This window comes from Aquarana catesbeiana, linkage group LG10 (assembly GCF_042186555.1).
Source record: "Aquarana catesbeiana isolate 2022-GZ linkage group LG10, ASM4218655v1, whole genome shotgun sequence".
Taxonomy (NCBI): domain Eukaryota; kingdom Metazoa; phylum Chordata; class Amphibia; order Anura; family Ranidae; genus Aquarana; species Aquarana catesbeiana.
Window position 1 is genome coordinate 72,020,110 of NC_133333.1, and position 22,052 is coordinate 72,042,161.

The 22,052-nt window shown below is 37.8% G+C and overlaps 1 long non-coding RNA gene across 1 annotated transcript; it reads left to right on the forward strand.

The window, feature by feature from the left end:
• The first annotated feature begins 15,947 nt into the window (after positions 1–15,947).
• LOC141110039 (uncharacterized) lies at positions 15,948–16,705 on the forward strand. The gene is made up of 2 exons (XR_012236216.1): positions 15,948–16,312; positions 16,411–16,705. It is a non-coding gene; the product is annotated as an uncharacterized lncRNA (long non-coding RNA).
• Positions 16,706–22,052: the final 5,347 nt, after the last annotated feature.

Sequence of the window (22,052 nt, forward strand, 5' to 3'; positions counted from 1 at the left end):
GACGTGGCAAGTGACAATCCATATTGTGTATTAAGTGACATGGCAAGTGTCAATCCGGGACATGGCAAGTGACAATCGGCAACATGTGGCAGGTGACATTCTGCAACGTGTGACAAGTGACAATCTGCATCTGGTGGCAGGCGACATGGCAAGTGGACAATCTGCAACGTGTGGCAGGTGATGTGGCAAATGACATTCCGTGACAAGTTGCATCTGGTGGTAGGCGACGGTGGCAAATGACATGCTCAGGGCTCCCACTGATTCTGCATTATGGTGAGTTGAACTATTTCATTTTATATAACAAAACAGAAATTGGTTAGAAGGCATGAAGTGTGTCCTTCAGGGGCTGCATACAGTATACTGCATACTTTGTTGTTCAAAATTAATATAAGCTGTTGCCTGGGTACTATGCCACATGGGTGTGGTAATCTGTTGTTCAATGGCATTAGTTCATTTTTTTTGTGGGGGGGGCTGTTTGCAGGGGGGGGGGGCCCATACAACATTTTGCTATGGGGCCCTGTGATTTCTAGTTACGCCCCTGACACAAATATAAGTGGATCATATATAAATATCGATTACATGAAATCAAACACTGGTTTCTAGATATACTCTAATACAGTGATTAACCGTGCAAATAAATGTGAAACACAATGTGTACTGTGAAGAAAAATCCCAAGAAAAGGGCGTAATCGAAAAAGAAACAATAACGCAATATAATCGCATAAACTGGAAAAGTCCCTAAAAGTGCAACATGTATATGCAATTCATAGGTGAGTTCATACAATTGGGATAATAATACGTAATCAGGAAAGTGCTGGTGTTTCAGTGATCCCCACCACCTCTCAACTAATGCGCTCACCTCCTCTGGCATCCTCCTCCTCCTTTGTTCCACTGTATATACACATACCCTTTCTTTAGTTGGGTATGTGGCCCTCTAAAACCACGTTTTTTTTTCCTCCATATAAAGATTCATGCAAAAAAAGGGAGTCCTCATGGTGTAGTAGTTTCAAAATTGGTGTGAATGACAAATCGCAGAATGCACATTTGAGATGTCATTCATTTGAATGGCACCTAAAATGGCGGTGCGGTTCTGCCGTGATAAACCTTGCTGCAATCGCGTCAACCTGAAGCTTGTTGCCCCCAAAAAGTTCAGGCGCTACTTTTGAGCGACATCATGCAACAATTGCGGCAGAACTACACTGCAGTTTTTGTTGGCGTAACTGGGTGTGTTTTGCGATTTGTCATTTAAACCTTGGAGCTTTAGAATCGCGGCAAATCTGTTTGCGATTCAAAACATGGAGGAGTGAAGGCAGCCTAAGGCTGCATTCGCACCTATGCGAATTGGATGCACTTTCTCCGCATAGCAGGAGAATGTGACCGGCTCTCTATGGAGCCGGTTCACATATCTCCAGGGCGGCTGCAGAGTGTACTGCACAGAAACGTGTGCGTCTTTAGCTCCGTTTCAGGGCTGAATTCAGGCAAAGATTCATCCCTGATTCATCCCTGAACTGGAGAATGAGGACGCACAGTGTTCCTGTGTGATCCGCAGCTGGTTCTAGTGTGAACAGAGCCTAATACCCTGTACACACGGTCAGATTTTCAGACGGAAAATGTGTGATAGGACCTTGTTGTCAGAAATTCCGACCGTGTGTGGGCTCCAGCACACATTTTCCATCAGAATTTCCGACACACAGTTTGAGAGCTTGCTATAAAATTTTCCGACAACAAAATCCGTTGTCGGAAATTCTGATCGTGTGTACACATATCCGACGCACAAAGTTTTTTTTTTGAAAGCCTATGGCGTGCATAACACACCCAAAAAACTTCACCCGGTGCCAAAAAAAAATGTGCACACACATAGAGTGCTCACAAAAAAGTGCAACGGGTACACAGACGTTCAAAAATAAAAAGAAAAACTGCGCTGCAGAGCAAAAAAGGTCAAAGGTAAAAGCTGCACACAAAATACACCAATATCTGTGTATACCATGAAAAATAAAAAATAAATAAAGTGCGCTAATTATATGTAAATACACACATAGATGTGAATACATGTGGGTGGTAGTAAAAACCACAATCTACTGAGAGCAAGTAAATGACTCCATGAGTGGTAGAAATATATAAGTGCAAAACATAAAAACTCAAATAAAAAGAAGAAACAAAAAATGTGTACATGTGAAGTACAATGATATTAATAGCGTGAAAATCTGAAAATCAAACAAACTCAGTCCATGGGTTCAAACATAAAAAGTTCATCAGTGAAAAAAAGCTTCCATCCACTATACAGCTCAGCAGCAACTAATCCCCCTATGAGTGGATTGACAAAGGAGAGAGATGTGCAGGATGGTGCAAATCCACTGACGGTGACTCCAATAAGTGAGAAAGTGATAAAGGTGGACTCTTACCCTCCGTGTTGGACCCCCTCCTTGGTAGGGTCTATCAGGCATGCAGATTTTTGCCCTCTGCAGGGACCATGTAATGAGAAGATCTCCCCAGCAGCTGTCAGGAATGTTGTCTCCGATCCGGGCTGGTCCAAGTGAAACGCCTGGAGAGGGGGGAAGGAAAGCTCTCTTGCTCCCAGTGTGGCAAAGGAAAAAGCAAAAGAGCGGAGCTCCAATAGTGTAAAAAGTTTCGGAATTTATTCAATAAAAGTACAGACCGCAACGGAGAGTGCACGCTCCGTGAGGTAAAAATACAATTAAAAACAAGCCGGCATATAAGAATCGTAATAACCCGTGCATAACATGGGGAAATCGTGACGGCTTACAACGTAGCAACGCCCTACATGTTTCGTCATTAGTAGACGTCTTCAAAGGGGCACGGGCTACGTGTTAAGCCATCCCCTATATAGTATAACAGTGCACACCAAGCCTCATTTTCACCTCCGCTCTCAGGGAAGGGAAAACCCAAGCCTCTACCTGGTGCTCCTCAGTGAATGGATGTTGCCAAGGTGACACATAGGACTGAAACTAAACAAAACTTCAGCCACTCCCAGCAGAGCCAATCTCTCGCGCCATCTGGAGGAAGAAGCCCAGTATTACTAGACAATTATTATGTCTTACAGATGCTAATTTGGAACGTAAAACTGACAGAGCAGAAAGGAGAAAATCACTGAATCTCACCAAGAGGCACGATGTGGTGGTTAATAATAATAAAAGTGTAGAAAAAAAAAATTGTAAATATATATGGAAATGTACGGAAAAGAAACAACGTTCATCTCCGTAAATAAAACCACATTCAAAAAACACATGTATGAAAAAAATATATATATGTATTAGAGTCACACCGTAATAAATGGAGGCCCATCCATGAACGTGAAGAGCACTCGGTATCACAATGATGCGACTAAATCATTATAATGTATAATATTTAAACATATCACTATGCTCCCATCCTCTCAAAATTCCTGGAAGCCCTAATCGCTAGATCCTCCCAATGTCCCGGAGAGTCAACCAACCAGCAGCATGTGAGGAAGGAATAGATAAGACACCTTTATCCAACCGTTGCTAGGAGCAAAAGTGAATAAATGGAAAGGTGAAAAAAAAAAAAAAATTGTGAATGGATGAAAAGATAAAAAAAGTGAATGGATGAAAAAAAAAAAAATTGTGAATGGATGAAGAGCTAAAAAAGTGAATGGATGAAAAAAAAAATTGTGAATGGATGAAGAGATAAAAAAAAAGGTGTATGGATGAAAAAAAAAAAAAAATTGTGAATGGATGAAGAGATAAAAAAAAAGTGAATGGATGAAAAAAAAAAATTGTGAATGGATGAAAAGATAAAAAAAGTGAATGGATGAAAAAAAAAAAATAATGTATACAAAAGAAGGGAAGAAAGGAAAGGAAGCACAGGGCCCAAAGCATCACCTATGAGTTGTCAATGAACGCATTCAACTCAATATCAACATTTAGGCCTAAGGGTCTGAGGGAGCGGATCTTATAAATCCACTCCATCTCGAGTTTAGAGATGGCCCGTCTTTTAGATCCCCCTCTCCATGGAAGTTTGAGTTTATCGATGCCCATGAACAAAGTACCGCTAGGGTCTTTTTTGTGTTTGTTTAAATAATGTTTGGAGACTGGGTGGCCCAAAAAGCCCCTTCTAATATTTCCAATATGTTCCCCCAGTCTAACCTTTAATGATCGGACCGTGCGGCCCACATAGTGGAGCCCACAAGGGCAAGTGAGTAGGTAAACCACATGGGTGGTTGAACATGTGATAAAAGATTTAATATGGAAATTAAGCGGGGAATTATTGGTAATGAATTGACACACCTTTCTCTCCGTTAAAGCATTAATAGCACAAACCTCGCAATTTTTACATTTGAAATAGCCTGTCATATGTTGAAAGAACATAGGTTTATGAACCGGAGGGTCACATGCAGCAGATACCACCCGTGAACTGATTGAGGGGGCACCCCTAAAGACCAGTTGGGGTCTGTCAGGAAGGGATGGTCCAAGCACGGGATCATTCTTAATAATGTGCCAGTGTTTGTTCAACATCCTCCTGACAGAAAAGTGCTGGCAGGAGTATCTTGTGATCAAGGGACAGACCAGCTGACAGTCCCTCTGTGCCCTGGTTTTATCAGCCAGAAGAGCGTCCCTGTCCAGTGATACAACCTGATTGAGTTTTTCAGTCAGAAACTGAGCTTCATACCCCTTCTCTATAAATCTGTCCGTCAAAACCTTAGACTGAGCAAGAAAGTCAGTATTGGTAGAACAGTTCCTTTTCAGTCGGATGTACTGACTTTTAGGGACAGAGTCCAGCCAAGCTTTATGATGGCAGCTGTCCCTCGGGATAAATGAATTGCGGTCAGTGACCTTGAAATAGGTAGAGGTAAGTAGAGAGTTATTTTCACCTCGTATCTCCAGATCCAGAAAGTGTATTTTTTCCTGGCTGGCCTCATATTTAAAGGATATACCCCTCTCGTTGGAATTGAGTCCATCCATAAAGGAACAGAAAGAGTCATAGGAGCCATCCCATAGGAGGAGGACGTCATCTATGTACCTGGCCCACAGGACCAATTCCGGTCTCCGGTGGGCATAGATGACGTCCTCCTCCCATTTCCCCATAAAAAGGTTCGCCAAGCTGGGGGCAAATTTAGCCCCCATGGCTACCCCCTTAGTCTGGAGATAAAACTGTTTATTATGCCAAAAGAAATTATGTGTAGTGGCATATTCTAAAAGCTCCATAATGAAACGTTTTTGCTTCTTGGGTAGGGAGGCATCCTTATCAAGGAAAAATTTCACCGATTTAATACCCCAGTAATGGGGGATGCTAGTGTATAGAGAAGTGACATCGGCAGTCACAAGCCAATGCCCTTCTCTATAATTACTAGTCTTGAGTAGATTGATGGTATGTCTAGTGTCCTTAATATATGCTGGCAGAAGTTGTCCAAGTGGTTGGAGGAAATTGTCAACGTACTTACCTGCCCTGGAAGTAATGGAATCTATTCCACTAATGATGGGACGACCCGGAGGATGAATTGGGTCTTTGTGGACTTTGGGCAGGTAGTACATGACTGGGATTCTTGACGCAACCGGGATGAGAAAAGATTTCTCCTTCTTGTTTATAATGCCAGATTGAAAACCATTATCCATAGTCCTTTCCAGTTCTTTTTTGAAACGGATTCTGGGATCCGACTTAAGGGGTTGGTAGGTGTCCCTGTCTCCAACAAGTCTCTCCAATTCGTGAAGATAATCTGACTTGTCAAGGACCACTATACCCCCCCTTTGTCGGCTGGCTTTATAACAAGGTCCCTACGTTCACAAAGTGAATCCAGGCCCAACTGTAACTCTCTCGTCATTCTCATTTTCTGAACCTTCAAACGATCGAGATCCCTCAAAAGAACATCCCTGAAGACTCTCAAAGAGGCAGATAAGCCACCCGGAGGGTTAAATAGGGACGCGTTGGCTAGGCCAGACTGTCTGATGGTGTTGAGACCAACAGTTTGGGGGGCAATGGGGTTGGACAGCATATATCTCTTGATGTTTAATTTCCTGATATACTTATGTATGTCCATATAAGTTTCAAATTTATTGAGTGTTTTGGGCGGTACAAACTTGAGTCCTTTGTCTTTTTTTTTTTCACCTTTCCATTTATTCACTTTTGCTCCTAGCAACGGTTGGATAAAGGTGTCTTATCTATTCCTTCCTCACATGCTGCTGGTTGGTTGACTCTCCGGGACATTGGGAGGATCTAGCGATTAGGGCTTCCAGGAATTTTGAGAGGATGGGAGCATAGTGATATGTTTAAATATTATACATTATAATGATTTAGTCGCATCATTGTGATACCGAGTGCTCTTCACGTTCATGGATGGGCCTCCATTTATTACGGTGTGACTCTAATACATATATATATTTTTTTCATACATGTGTTTTTTGAATGTGGTTTTATTTACGGAGATGAACATTGTTTCTTTTCCGTACATTTCCATATATATTTACAATTTTTTTTTCTACACTTTTATTATTATTAACCACCACATCGTGCCTCTTGGTGAGATTCAGTGATTTTCTCCTTTCTGCTCTGTCAGTTTTACGTTCCAAATTAGCATCTGTAAGACATATTAATTGTCTAGTAATACTGGGCTTCTTCCTCCAGATGGCGCGAGAGATTGGCTCTGCTGGGAGTGGCTGAAGTTTTGTTTAGTTTCAGTTCTATGTGTCACCTTGGCAACATCCATTCACTGAGGAGCACCAGGTAGAGGCTTGGGTTTTCCCTTCCCTGAGAGCGGAGGTGAAAACGAGGCTTGGTGTGCACTGTTATACTATATAGGGGATGGCTTAACACATAGCCCGTGCCCCTTTGAAGACGTCTACTAATGACGAAACATGTAGGGCGTGGCTACGTTGTAAGCCGTCACGATTGCCCCATGTTATGCACGGGTTATTACGATTCTTATATGTCGGCTTGTTTTTAATTGTATTTTTACCTCACGGAGCGTGCACTCTTCGTTGCGGTCTGTACTTTTATTGAATAAATTCCAAAACTTTTTACACTATTGGAGCTCCGCTCTTTTGCTTTTTCCTTTGCCACACTGGGAGCAAGAGAGCTTTCCTTCCCCCCTCACCAGGCGTTTCACTTGGACCAGCCCGGATCGGAGACAACATTCCTGACAGCTGCTGGGGAGATCTTCTCATTACACGGTCCCTGCAGAGGGCAAAAATCTGCATGCCTGATAGACCCTGCCAAGGAGGGGTCCAACACGGAGGGTAAGAGTCCACCTTTATCACTTTCTCAATTATTGGAGTCACCGTCAGTGGATTTGCACCATCCTGCACATCTCTCTCCTTTGTCAATCCACTCATAGGGGGATTAGTTGCTGCTGAGCTGTATAGTGGATGGAAGCTTTTTTTCACTGATGAACTTTTTATGTTTGAACCCATGGACTGAGTTTGTTTGATTTTCAGATTTTCACGCTATTAATATCATTGTACTTCACATGTACACATTTTTTGTTTCTTCTTTTTATTTGAGTTTTTATGTTTTGCACTTATATATTTCTACCACTCATGGAGTCATTTACTTGCTCTCAGTAGATTGTGGTTTTTACTACCACCCACATGTATTCACATCTATGTGTGTATTTTCATATAATTAGGGTACACAGACGTGCCAATTCCCTGATCCCTCGGGGCGTTAGGCTCCAGATGGGGACAAAGGTACTTTACAATGGTCTAACTGGCCGAAACCAGACAGACCCCGTTCTCTGGAGGGTCTGCCGAAACAGAACCCACCCAAGTACTAGGTGGGGCTCCCCCGAAAGGGAGACCCCATGAGTGAGGGCGAACAAAGCCAGAAAGCCATGTCCACCCCTTCCCAAGACTTTCAGGGCTGGCCCGAAGACCCGTCCTTACTCATCACACAGTGAGACAAACGTGAACAAGACATGACAACATAGGATTCAATAAAAAGAAAGAAAATAGATAAAAAGTTGGGAAGGAATAGTGGAGAGGAGAGTGAAAAAGGTGGGCATTGTGTAAAACAATGACCAGGCCCTCCGGCCAGGAATAAAAAATTCCTCTGGTCCTAGCCAAAAGGCCCGGCCCAAGAGGCAGTTGCTAAAAAAGCGTGTTCTATAGTGCAGTGACCGTGGTGCCTCAAATCAAAGTGACTGCCACTCCCAGTGATTTTATGGCACCCCTGGACTGCCAGTCCAGGGGCACTACTCCATAGGCTTTCAAGACCAACCCTGGCCACCAGCCCAGACCACAGCAGCCCCCACCCCAGGCAGAAAGGCATGGAGTTCTGGAAGCTTGGTGAGAGCCCTTTACCATCAGGCTTCACCATCGTTACGTCCCTCCTACCTAATTACATTCTGGAAATACTGGCCGCTCCCCCGGTGGGAGAAAGGGGAGCCAGCGTTCTCTCCCGAATAACTGTCCGGAGCTAGAGCTGCCCCAATCCAGGCCAGAAGGCCAGGGTTCCATCCCCCCGGTTCAGACCCTGTGGTTCTCCATCCCCATCAGAAGGCTTCCCTTTCGGCTACAAACCGTCCAGGTCACCTTTACTCCAGCAGGTTTTGCATAGCAACCTATCTCGCCATAGATCAGGGACAGAAGCAAGCGCCACCTCCTGGAAACTGATAAGAACAGATTTTTTTTTTTTTTTTTTTAACCACATCAGTTCTGGAAAAATAACCCAATCTTAAATCTTTTGTCTTAGGTATTTTCGACAGATAGGAAACTCCGTCTATTTTCCATCAATACATCATTTGTGGTAAGTCTAATTATTTATTATTAATATTATTATTGTTATTATTATTTTTTTATATCTAATATCTATTTTATCATCCTATTCCAGAGGTTAAATTTCCAAAATTTTTCTGATTTTTCTTTACCAAAGCATTTAATATCTCTCAGGTAATAGGTATACAAGAAGCTCAATCCTAATCTGACACAAGCCTCTTCTACAATCATTTCTCTCTTAAATAAGTTAATATTTCTTACTTTCCAAAGTGCCATTTTTATTGAACTTATTAGTAACCAAATTCTTTAAAAGTCTTCTTTTGGAATTCCCACTCCATAGAGCACCATTTCATATTTAAAATTTTTAATCGTACTTAGCTCTTGAATCAAAGGTCCAACTTTTTTCCAAACTTCCTGTGCATATCCACAATTCCAAAAAACGTGAAGTGGAGTTTCATCAACATAGCAGCCCATCTTTACACATTGTGCATTCCTAATCAATCCTCTACAATATTGAAAGTTTTTAGTTGGCAGAATTTCTCTTACGATGCACCAGGCTAGATCTTTTTGCTCATTAGATAGGAGTCCACAAGCCACCATATCCCAAATTTCTTTAGTTCTTTTGTATGTAAAGTTTTTGATTGGACTCATAATACATCTCTCTTCCAGGAGTTTTTTAAGTTTTTTATAATCTTTTAAAACATTCATATCAACATCCACCAGTTTAAAATCTTTGAAAATTCTTTCTAAAATAATATAGTTTTATGGAGGTGTCCATCTTACCGGTTTCGTCTGATCCAATTCCGTCCATTTATATCGGTTCATAAAGAATCCAAGTTGGTATTTAAGAAAGGTATTTAGTCGTCCTTCTTGGCTTAATAATTTGTAAAAAATGTACGAAAAATATTTAATGCATAAAAATTTTCTTATATCAGGAAACCCTTTTCCTCCTTTACTTTTGGGTTTATATATTTCTTCTCGTTTCAATCTTTACATTTTAACTACCCCAAAAAAATTAAAACAACTTTTGATCAGTCTTTTCAACATTAAAACTGGTGGGAAAAAAACCATTGCCAAATATAGAATGATTGGAAGGATAACTTGTTTTAAAATCAGTATTTTCCCTTCCATTGTTAAAGTTCTTAGTCTCCAAAAGTCTAATTTTTTCTTTACTCTTTCCAGGAATGCTTCCCAGTTTTTAATGTTTCCTCCAGTCTGCAGAAACCAAACTCCTAAAATTTTTGCCTCTGTTATTCTTAATGTCCTTTTCAATATAGAAGTTTCCAAAAGTAAGAACTCCAGATTTCTCCAAATTAATTTTGAATCCCGAGCCTCCGCAGAACCATTCCACAATCCTGAGGGCTCTTTTAAGGCTTTTTGAATTTTTGACCACAAGGGTTACATCAGCCATATAGGCGACTGTTTTAACATGATTTCCATTACTTCCAGGTATAAAAAATCCTTCCACTACTTTATCTTTTCTTATTGCATTTAATAAAGGTTCTATCGCACAAATGAAGAGTATTGGAGATAGTGGGCACCCTTGTTTCACTCCACTTAATAAATTAATTTTATCAGATAAAAAACCATTGATCGAAACCACACTAAAAGCATTGTTATAAAGACTTTTGATCTGTTTTAAAAGTTTGTCTGGAAAACCCATTTTCTTTAAAACACGGAATAAAAACTCATGGGCCACTCTGTCGTAGGCTTTTTCAAAGTCTAAGGATGCCAGAGCCAAACTCTGACCACGATCTTTCACATCCCATATTATATCTCGTATTAATATTAAAGAGTCTGAAATGGTCCTACCTGGCACCGCACATGTCTGATCCTCCAACATAATCGAGTCCACGTGTTTTTTCATTCTGTTGGCAATCAATTTTGCATATATCTTGTAATCCGTATTTAGTAATGTAATCGGTCTCCAATTCTTAATTAGTTCTTTATCTCCTTTTTTGTAGATGAGAACTATCACTCCTTCATTCCAGGAATCTGGCAATTTAAAATGTTTGGATACTTTATCAATAACTTCCATAAAATCATTTTTAAGAATTCCCCAAAAGAATTGATAAAATTCTACAGGAAGTCCATCTTTGCCAGGGGTTTTAAAATTGGAGAAGCTATTAATAACGGTTAATATTTCTTCAGAGTTAAAATCTTTTGCCAACAATTCTTGATCTACCATATTTAAAGCTTTATGCAGACCATTAATAAAAAATTCCGATAAAAAATCATCTGTTTTTTTTTGTGCAAAACAGCTCTTTATAAAATTCTCTTACTTTTCCCAGTTTTTTCCTTATTGTGGTTTCTCCTTCGATTATTTTAATTTCATGTTTATTACCAATGATTTTTTTGAAAAAAAATTTTGAACATTTTTCATTTTCCTTCAGGTCTCTTACTCTAGAATTGAAGATAATTTGCTTTCCTCTGTCTTCCAACATTTTTTTAATTTCTCTTCTTGTTTTTTCTATTGCAGTTCCTATATCGATTCCTTCATTTGCAAAACGATGGAAAACTTGCAATTTAGCGGTAAGTCTTTGATATACTTCTCTTTTTTCCTTCGCTTCTTCTTTGCTTTTCTTGATAAAAAATTCTTTAAAAAGCTCTTTTCCTTCATCCCACCATATTAGAATGTTTTCATAATTTACCTTTCTCTTATTCCATTCCTTGTACAATTCTTCAAATTCTTCTCTTATTTTTCCTTCTTTTAATAGTGAGGTATTCAGTTTCCAGTAAGGTGATTTTTTTCTCCACCCCACCTCCAATTTCCACCCTACAAAAAATTAGTTTATGATCTGAAAAACAGTTGTCCTTGGTTTCAAACTCCCTTATTTTGATGGATTCTGACATAAAGAAATAATCTATTCTAGATTCAGCTCTATTGCTACTCCATGTTTTCTTATGACTTAGATCTGCTCCACAAGCCATCCATGCATCTTTCAAATTTATGGAAGAAATCACATCTTTTAGGCTGCTAACGGAGCTATCCTTCTTTTGATTGTTGTCTAGTGAGCAATTGAAATCTCCGCCAATGATTATAGGGTCAGATCCTAGAGAAAAAAGTTGTAAAATTTCAAACAACTCTCTTCGCTCTTCTTTTTGGTTTGAAGCGTAAACGTTAAAAACTTATTTTTTGTTCTCCTTTCTTTAGGGTTGCCATTAGGAGTCTTCCGGGGCACAGGTCTTCAATTGCGGTAAGCTCCCATTCTTTTGATGTTAAGATACCGACTCCTACACATTTATTTCCATTTCCTCCAGAAAAGGCGGCATTACCCTTCCAGAACTTTTTAATTTCATCATAAGATTTTCTTTGTTCCAAATTACATTCTTGTAAGAAAATAATATCAAAACCCTGAATCTCCAAGAAGTCATACAGAGCCGCTCTTCTTCTTGGGCTCCTCAGACTTCTAACATTCAGGGATGCTATTCTTGTCATTTTTTTAATCGAGTGATAGCAGGGCTCTCCCCACCGCCCTCTTCTGGTCCTGATGGATACTCCTCAATCTTGAGGCTCTCTTCTTCAGGTTCACTTGAAGAGATATCCCCAATGATTGGTTCAACCACTCGAACTTTTCTTTTCCCTTCATTTTCCTCTTCTGTTTCTTCTTGTCTTTCTTTAGAACCTCTTTTTAAGGACATGGCATCTACCTGCATGTTTCCAGGTTCTTCTACTACCTCCACAGGTTCTGGTGCTCTGATGGTTACTTGCACTTCCATCTCCTTTTCACTTGTTTTTTCTTCTTCCAACGACCCTTCTGCATCTGGTACTTCTGCCACCCCACTATTTTCGGTTTCTTCCACTACCTGGGTCACATTCATGGGATCTTTAGGTTGTTCTTCATCTGGTGTTACTTGGGCCTCTCCTCCTTCTTCTTCATTTTTTCCTCCATCTTCTGCATCTTTCTTCCTCTTCTTCTTCTTCTTCTTCCGCTCTTCATTTAGGACAGTCTAATTTTGTATGTGATTGCCCTACACACTTCCAACATCTTGGACAGAGATTATCATCATGCCCATATTCCGCACACTTCTTACAGTATGCGGGCATGCTGGCAAAAAATAAATATCCCCTACTCCGATTAATAAAAATAATAGGTGGCGGTCTACTCACTCCTGCGTCTTGATCTTTCCTGAATGTTACAAGGAACCGCCTCTTGCCATTCCATACACCAAAGGAGTTTTTTCCATCCCCTTTGAAGGTGACTTTCTCACAATATTTATACAAAAATTGTTCCACCTCCTTCTGGGAAATGAATGGATTGTACATATGTACTGTAACTAATTTTGCCTGTTGTTGAAATAAAGGCAAAATTTTAATTCCTTTAAAGATTGGGTCATCCATTCGCTCCATGTATAGGGAAAAGGCCCTCTGGCAGGCTCCAGTGCCGTTCAAAGTCACATCCACTGTTCCCCGAGAAAAAAAATTTGGAACGCAAAAATAATCATTCAAAGAAATATTCAACAGTGGGCCAAAAATTTTGCTGTACAGGAAGCGAAGATTCTTCTCTTCACGAAATCCTGGTCCCACAATAAAGCGTAGAGTATCCTTCATGCTGAAGAACTCTGAAGAGGCAGACTCACGGTGATCACCTCCTTTCTTCTCTCTTCTTCTTAGGAACTCCATTTCCAAAAAACGAATAAATAATGAGCTTCCGTCCGGAAAAATGAATAGGTAATGAGCTTCTTCCAAAAAAACGAATAAGTAATGAGCCGTCGATTCCTCCGCCCAATCCAACGAACTCCAAGGATCCGGTATTCAAATTTATAGTCTTGAGATAAATCCCAAGCTATAGATCGTTCCCCGTGAAACTTCAGACAGCCCTGAGCCCAAAAGCAGCAAGAACCTGACCAGTGAAGGAACAGGTTGACAAGGCCAAGCCCAGCTGGTGTCTTCAGTAACCTCTTAGTTTAGACCAGGCAGTCGAAACTACACTAGATCATAGCCAAAAGGCCGAGAAGCGATATCCGACGCACAAAGTGCCACGCATGCACAGAATAAATTAAAGCGGGTGTCCACCTATTTAATGTTTTTTTTTTTTAGGAGTTCATTCAGAAACTTTTCAAATCATGATAATTTACTCACATGTTCTGTGAAGTAAGTCCGATTGTGGCCGATTTCGTTGCAAAGAATAACTTTTAAAAATCACAGACGGCGGTTCCCATCTTCATTGTGGGCATTTGAAACCCACAAGGATGTATTTTCGGGATGCGGTGAATGCTGTCCTCCCAGCATTCACCGCTCGTTCCCGCGCATGCCCAGTGTCATCGCCGTCTGATTCTGGGTTGCCATGACAACGGGCGGCGTCGTCGGAAGTTCCCGCCCCGTTGTGATGGCAACCAAACATATGCAAAGAAGCAAACATGCAAACAAAGGAAAGCTCACTACGGGAGAGACTGGCATCGACCAAGGTAATGCAAAGCAAAAATCTCTTTTATAATAGTCTCTTTGTTCATAGCAAACCAAACAAATATATTTGTAATCTCTATATATAAATATAGAGATATTGTTGTTTAAAATAACAGATCTGTATATTATTTTTTTAAATTTATATATATATAAATACAAATCGATTGCTCAACTATATCTCTAGATGTATAGATATATCGATATATGTATATATATATATATATATATATATGTGTGTGTGTGTGTCTATCGAGAGAGAGAGAGAGAGAGATCTATATATATAGATATATCTCTATATTTCTGTATATATATATATATATATATATATATGTATATATATATATATTAAAAAAAAATATATATATATATATATATATATATATATAGATCTCTATATATATGTGTTATTCTGTTAAACGTATCGATCTATTTATCTATATATATATATATATATATATATATAGAGAGATATATATATATTTATATATATATAGAGAGATATAGATCTATATAAAAAAAAAAAAAAAAAAAAAAAAAAATATATATATATATATATATATATATATATATATATATATATATATATATATATCTATATCTATATATCTATAGATATATAGATCGATCTATCTATCTATCTATCTATCTATCTATCTATCTATATATATATATCTATACATCTATATATGTATATCTCAATAGACACATCTATATATATCTATATTTCTATATCTATATATAGATATATCTCTAGAAATAGAGGTATAGATATATCGATATATGTATATATATATATATATAATGATATATATATATATATGTGTGTGTGTGTGTGGAGAGAGAGAGAGAGAGAGAGAGAGAGAGAGAGAGAGAGAGAGAGAGAGAGAGAGAGAGAGAGAGAGAGAGAGAGAGAGAGAGAGAGAGAGAGAGAGAGAGAGAGAGAGAGGGGATATATATAGATATATCTCTATATTTCTGTATATATATATAAATCGGTAAATATATATATAATAATAGAGAGAGAGAGAGAGAGAGAGTCATCTACATATCTATCTATCTATCCCTATGTTTCAACAAAATGTCTTTGTCTTATTTCAGAAAACGTACGGTTTACTCGTGACTGATATAATATTTTTTAGCAGTGAAATGGTAAGTCAATTTTCAATATTAACATTTTAGGATTCAAATTTTATAGTTGTATTTTTTAATTAAAATTTTTATTTTATTTTTTTAATTTATACTATTTTTAATAGGAAAATACAGCAGTACCCACTGGATCTGTATCTAGGAGTTACAGTTCATTGACACAAGAGGAAAGAGTAAGTAATATAATAAATTTATATACATATGCACACATCTCATTTATCTTTCACTCTCTATACATAACTACAGATGTTCAAACATTTAGATATTATTTTCTGTGTGTGTATGTGTGAGTGTATATATATATATATCTATATATATAGATATATATATATAGAAATATATATATATAGATATATATATACGGTATATAGATCTATATATAGATATATATATGGATATGTTTTAGTATCTATATATATACACACACACATAGACACACAAAAATCAATGTACATAACAAGGGATAGCTCTTTATGTTGTAGTATTTTTTATTCTGTTTGTGTTTGCATTGCATTATCGTTAAAAGTATAGTCTTCTCAATTTTTTTTGTGAATATTTAATCTTGTACTAAAATTAAAAAATAATTATTGGTATATTTTTTTTTTTTTTTTTAAATATATAAATAAAAATTCTAAAATAATAACGTTTATATTTTAAAATTTTTGGGAATACGAAATGTTTTTTTTTTTATTTTTTTTTTTTAGAGAAATATGTTGATTGCACAACTTTTGGCCAGGTATCCGGCCCCTGAACATGACCGAGCTTTTCCAAGAAATCCTAATATGCCTATTACAAGGGAAGATTCAATTACTTCGCAATTTGAAGAGACACCTGAGGACAGAATTGGCAATACCCACTGGTGTTTGTGTGAGAGTTGCATACCAATGGCAACACAAATAGAATCGGTTTGCTGTCGTGAAATTTCTGAGGTCCATGGCTGTATCCCTGAGGGCAGTAAATGCATCACAAATGCGGATATGTTCATCTCTCAAATTGCTACAGAGGAACATGTTCGCCTGATGTTCATGACGATGCATTTGGATGATCTACCTGTCGTGGATGCCAACAACAATAGGTAAATTGATAAATGATACTCTAATGAATGAAAAAAAAATGTAAATAAAATTACATATTTTTTAGTGCACATTTCTTTTTTTTTTTTTTTTTTTACAGGCGATTGAGGAAAACGGCCTACCGGGCATTCATAGCATGGATATATGGGTTTTTAGGGAAGGGCAACAGAAGAGTCATTCCATCTTGTGCCGTAAAAGTGGTTAGAGAGGTTTTCCCAGATCCAAACGGCTCTTACGTGGGTTTTCTTTTTTCCGACGATTACGATGCCTCAGAGATGGCTTTTCATTAAAGTTTGATGAACAGATTTATATGTAAATTTTTTGTGTTATTTTATATTTGTTTTTATGTTGACAATTTTATTTGTTGTTTTAAATAAATGAGTATTTTATTCTAATGTTTTTTGAATTTTTTTTGGTCAACTACATTACATTATAATATTAGCAGTGTCAATAAACATTCTTAAAAAATTTTTATTTAGTACAAAAAATTCTGAATCAGAAATTATTTATACAAAAGTTTTATTAATGTAATAAAATATGATCAATATATACAATAATATCGTAATCTTTAAAAGATATAAACTCATGCATAAAAACAGCAATGTCATTTTTATTGGGTTTTAAATATATTTTCTATCAACACTATAAATAAAAATATGTTATATGGACATATGATAATTCACTTTATTTTTTGTCCAGTGTTGGAAAACGTGTCATATGTTCCTTTACAGCAGTACTGGTTTCTGGCCTTTCTACCGGAGCAATGTTTTTAGGCATTTCTGGATTTTTGGGTTTCCAAGAAGAGATTAGGGTTCCATCAACAATGCTAATCATCTTGCAAAGCATGTGGATGGCATGTTCATTGTCCATTTTTTGAAATACATTCCGCACAATCCACTTCTTTCTACCTCTTGATAACTCCAAGTTTTTTCCTTCCACTAAAACTTCAACACCACTGTCATCTTTTTTTTTTGTCAGAGCCGGTTTACGTATCACATTTTGTCCTTGCATCCATTGAATCAAATTTATAATGAATTCGTTTAGGACGATATTTTAGAATCATACTGTGATACGTTTCTATCACACCAGTCTGACAAAAAAAATTAAGATGTTTCATGTCTTTTTCTAATTTAGGATCCAAAATAATTGTGGATAATGCATGAAATGCAGGTGACTGTTGGATTAACCAGGGAACCTTTGGATCATCCACATTAATCTCATCGTGCAAGCATAGGTGTTCTATATCGCCAATTTTCCATACATGAACATTTACAATATGATGTAATAGAGAATGCCATAGTTGTTTAAAAACTTCCTCGTTTCCTTGACAAGCTCTACTACACCAATAAAAATGGTTTAGTATGGGTCCAATCCACGGCAAAATTGGACTATACATTTTTTTTTTTTGAAATTTGCATCAATTTTCTTTTTAAATTTTTTACATAATTCCAAATGTCAAATTGATGATTTATATTTTTATATTTTTCATTTAATAATTTTGTTATGCCAGTGTGACGGTCGGTTCCCACAAATTGAATATCTAATTTTCTTTCAATTAATCTATCTAAACATTTTTGAAATCCAAATTTCTCCATTGCTACAGAAGAGGTTGTTTGTGACACCTGCACCAACTCAAAATCCACAATTTTTTGGGAAAAAAGATCCATAAATGTGTAAGTGGAGTATTTGGCAGAAAAGCCAGGGCTGTCACATTGGCCATCGCCGACAAGAAACAAAGGTTTTTCAGACAATTCTCTGATCACATTGCCATTGTTTTCTTGCCAGCTATGGTCAATTGCCTTAAAAATGTATAGGTTTTGAGCTTGATTGTACGATGTTTGTCCAAAAATCTCAATCCCACAGAGTTCAAACATTTCTCTTATTTTTTTGTAGCTACCTCCACTTACACAAATGGCGCCAGCAAGTAAAATATTACCTGCAGGATATTTTTTTATTTTTGGCAGGCTTTCCCAGATCTTCTTTCGATGAGCAGCTGAACATGTTGAAAACACAGAAACCATTGTTCCAATTATTTGTTTGTCAATCTTTTTGATTTTCGAAATACAGTCTGGATCTGGACAACGCATTTGAAACAGCAATAGATCCAGACTGCTTTCGAAAATAATACATTTTCTTTCTTTGACTAAATTAAGGGGATATGGGATTGCTTCTTCACTTTCAATTTCTTCGACACTTTCGCAAATGCTAATGTCATCTTTTAGTGGAGTATCACAATCAGAAACGTGGAAAATTGGGTCATCATAATAGGCCAATTTTCTTTTCGGTCTAATTTCGGGACTGTCAACCTCGGACTGAAAAGGAGAATCTATCATTGTTCTTGTTTGCAATATTGTTGCAAACTCAGCTGATGACGATAGTGGCACCGGAGGGTGGTGTCATTAAACCAGCCCCAGAACTGCTGTATGGATGATCTAAAGTTATAGATCTTCCACTTGCAATTTTGCAATAAGTTTCTTGGGATTCAGGGATATTGACATCGAAAAGGTCTGTTTGGGTTTCTTGCATCTTTCATTTGCACTTTAGTACATTGGCATGTACATGTTGTGCTGACAAGAGAAGATGTAGATGTTTCCGCCTTCATGTAAGTTAATTGTCTAATTTTATTCAGTCTTGTGTTCCATTTATTTTCTGCTGGTGTCATTGTAGATCTTTCTGCAAATAGTGTTGGCACCGCTTCTGCTTTCAATTTTCTTTGTTTTCCTTGTCCAATAAAACACTCAGTGGTGAAGTGGGCGGAACAAATTCGATACGTGTTCCCATGCAGGTCTGCTTTGATTAATGGAATGTATTCCTCAATCATCTCTGGCTCCATACCAGCATTTTGAAGCCATTTTGTAATTGCTGGACTGTCCTTGGGAAATATGTAGTAGTTTATATTGGGAGGATTATTATGAGAACCATTGTTGTGGCTGCAAAATAGAGCAAAGCAGCTAGGCATTTCTATAGAATAAATAAGATGTTGATTAGTGCATGAAAAATAAAGTTTAAATTTAGAAATATTTAAAAAATATATATATATATATATATATATATATATTTTTTTAATATGGTTATTAAAAAATAATTAAAAAGCACAAAAAAATATATAATATCTGTCCAAAAAAAAAAATTGCTACTACTTAGATAAATCATTAATTAATATCTACAATAAATAAAAAAAATAAATAAATATAATTCCCTGATTTTAATATCAATTATATTATATAATAAAAACAGACAAATTTAACTTTAATATTTTTATTTAAAAATCTATCACATCATTACACTTTTACACAAACTTTGGCGATTACTAATAAGTTAGTTTACAGATAGAGAGTCAAAATAGAGAGACAAACATTACAGCAATATAAAAAAAAAAAAAAGGAAATTTTTTTGCATTTGCAAAAAAAAAATAATAGTCGAATAAAAAAATAGAGAAGAGGCGACAGAGAAGATGAGAAAAGAGAGAGAAAGAGGAGAGAGAAAGAGGAGAGAGGAGAGAGGAGAGAGAAAGAGGAGAGAGGAGAGAGGAGAGAGAAAGTTGAGAGAAAGAGGAGAGAGGAGAGAGAAAGAGAGAAAGAGGAGAGAGAAAGAGAGAAAGAGGAGAGAGAAAGAGAAGAGAGGAGAGAGAAAGAGAAGAGAGGAGAGAGAAAGAAAAGAGAGGAGAGAGAAAGAAAGAGAGGAGAGAGAAAGAAAAGAGGAGGAGAGAGAAAGAGAAGAGAGGAGAGAGGAGAGAGGAGAGGGAGAGAGAGAGAGGGAGGGAGGGAGAGGAGAGAGAAGAAGAGAGAGAGAGAGAGAAAGAGAAAGAGAAAGAGAAGAGAGAGGAGAAAGAAAGAGAGAAAGTGAGGAGAGAAAATTTACATCCAAAAATTTAATTAACAACAAATATACAAATTTCAATAAATATATTATGAATTTGCAATAAACAAATCCAATTGTCAAAGAAGAGAGAGATAGAAGAGAGAGAAGAGGAGAGAGAGAGAAAGACTAGAGAGAGAGAGAAAGAGAAGAGAAGAAAGGAGAGAGAGAAAGAGGAGAGAGAGGAGAGAGAAAGAGGAGAGAGGAGAGAGAAAGAGAAGAAAGAGAGAGAAAGAGAAGAGAAGAAAGAGAGAGAAAGAGAAAGAGAGAAAGAGAAAGAGAGGAGAGAGAAAGAGAAAGAGAGGAGAGAGAAAGAGAAAGAGAGGAGAGAGAAAGAGAAAGAGAGGAGAGAGAAAGAGAAAGAGAGAAAGAGAAGAAAGAGGAGAGAGAAGAGAAGAAAGAGGAAAGAGAAAGAGAAGAAAGAGAGAAAGAGAAGAGAGGAGAGAGAAAGAGAAGAGAGGAGAGAGAAAGAGAAAGAGAGGAGAGAGAAAGAGAGGAGAGAGAAAGAGAAAGAGAGGAGAGAGAAAGAGAAAGAGAGGAGAGAGAAAGAGAGAGGAGAGAAAGAGAGAGAGAGAGAGAGAGAAGGAGAGAGAGAGAGAGAAGGGGAGAGAGAGAGAGAGAGTGGAGAGAGAAAGAGGAGAGAGAGAGAGAGAGAGAGGAGGAGGGAGAGGAGAGAGAAGAGAGAGAGAGAGAAGAGAAAGAGAAGAGAGAGGAGAGAGAAAGAGAGAAAGAGAGAGAGAAAATTTACATACAAAAATTTAATTAACAACAAACATACAAATTTCAATAAATATATTATGAATTTGCAATAAACAAATCCAATTGTCAAAGAAAGAGAGAGATAGAAGAGAGAGAAGAGAAGAGTAGAGAGAGAGAAAGACTAGAGAGAGAGAGAAGAGAAGAGAAGAAAGGAGAGAGAGGAGAGAGAGGAGAGAGAAAGAGGAGAGAGGAGAGAGGAGGAGAGAGGAGGAGAGAGAGAGAGAAAGAGAAAGAGAGGAGAGAGAAAGAGAGAGAGAGAGAGAGAGAGAGAGAGAGAGAGAGAGAGAGAGAGAGAGGAGGAGGGAGAGGAGAGAGAAGAAGAGAGAGAGAGAGAGAAAGAGAAGAAAGAGAGAGAAAGAAAGAGAGGAGAGAGAAAGAGAAAGAGAGGAGAGAGAAAGAGAGGAGAGAGAAAGAGAGGAGAGAGAAAGAGAGGAATGAGAAAGAGAGGAGAGAGAAAGAGAAGAAAGAGAGAAAGAGAAAGAGAAGAAAGAGAGAAAGAGAAGAGAGGAGAGAGAAAGAGAGGAGAGAGAAAGAGAGAAAGAGAGGAAAGAGAAAGATAGAGAGAGAGAGAGAGAGAGAGAGAGAGAGAGAGAGAGAGAGAGAGAGAGAGAGAGAGAGAAGAGAGAGAGAGAGAGGGGAGAGAGAGAGAGAGGAGGGAGAGGAGAGAGAAGAAGAGAGAGAAAGAGAAGAAAGAGAGAGAAAGAGAGGAGAGAGAAAGAGAGGAGAGAGAAAGAGAGGAGAGAGAAAGAGAGGAGAGAGAAAGAGAAGAAAGAGAGAAAGAGAAAGAGAAAGAGAGGAGAGAGAAAGAGAGAGGAGAGAAAGAGAGAGAGAGAGAGAGAGAGAGAGAGAGAGAGAGAGAGAGAGAGAGAAGGAGAGAGAGAGAGAGAAGGGGAGAGAGAGAGAGAGAGTGGAGAGAGAAAGAGGAGAGAGGAGAGAGAGAGAGGGGGAGGAGGGAGAGGAGAGAGAAGAGAGAGAGAGAGAAAGAGAAAGAGAAGAGAGAGAGAGAAAGAGAGAAAGAGAGGAGAGAAAATTTACATACAAAAATTTAATTAACAACAAACATACAAATTTCAATAAATATATTATGAATTTGCAATAAACAAATCCAATTGTCAAAGAAAGAGA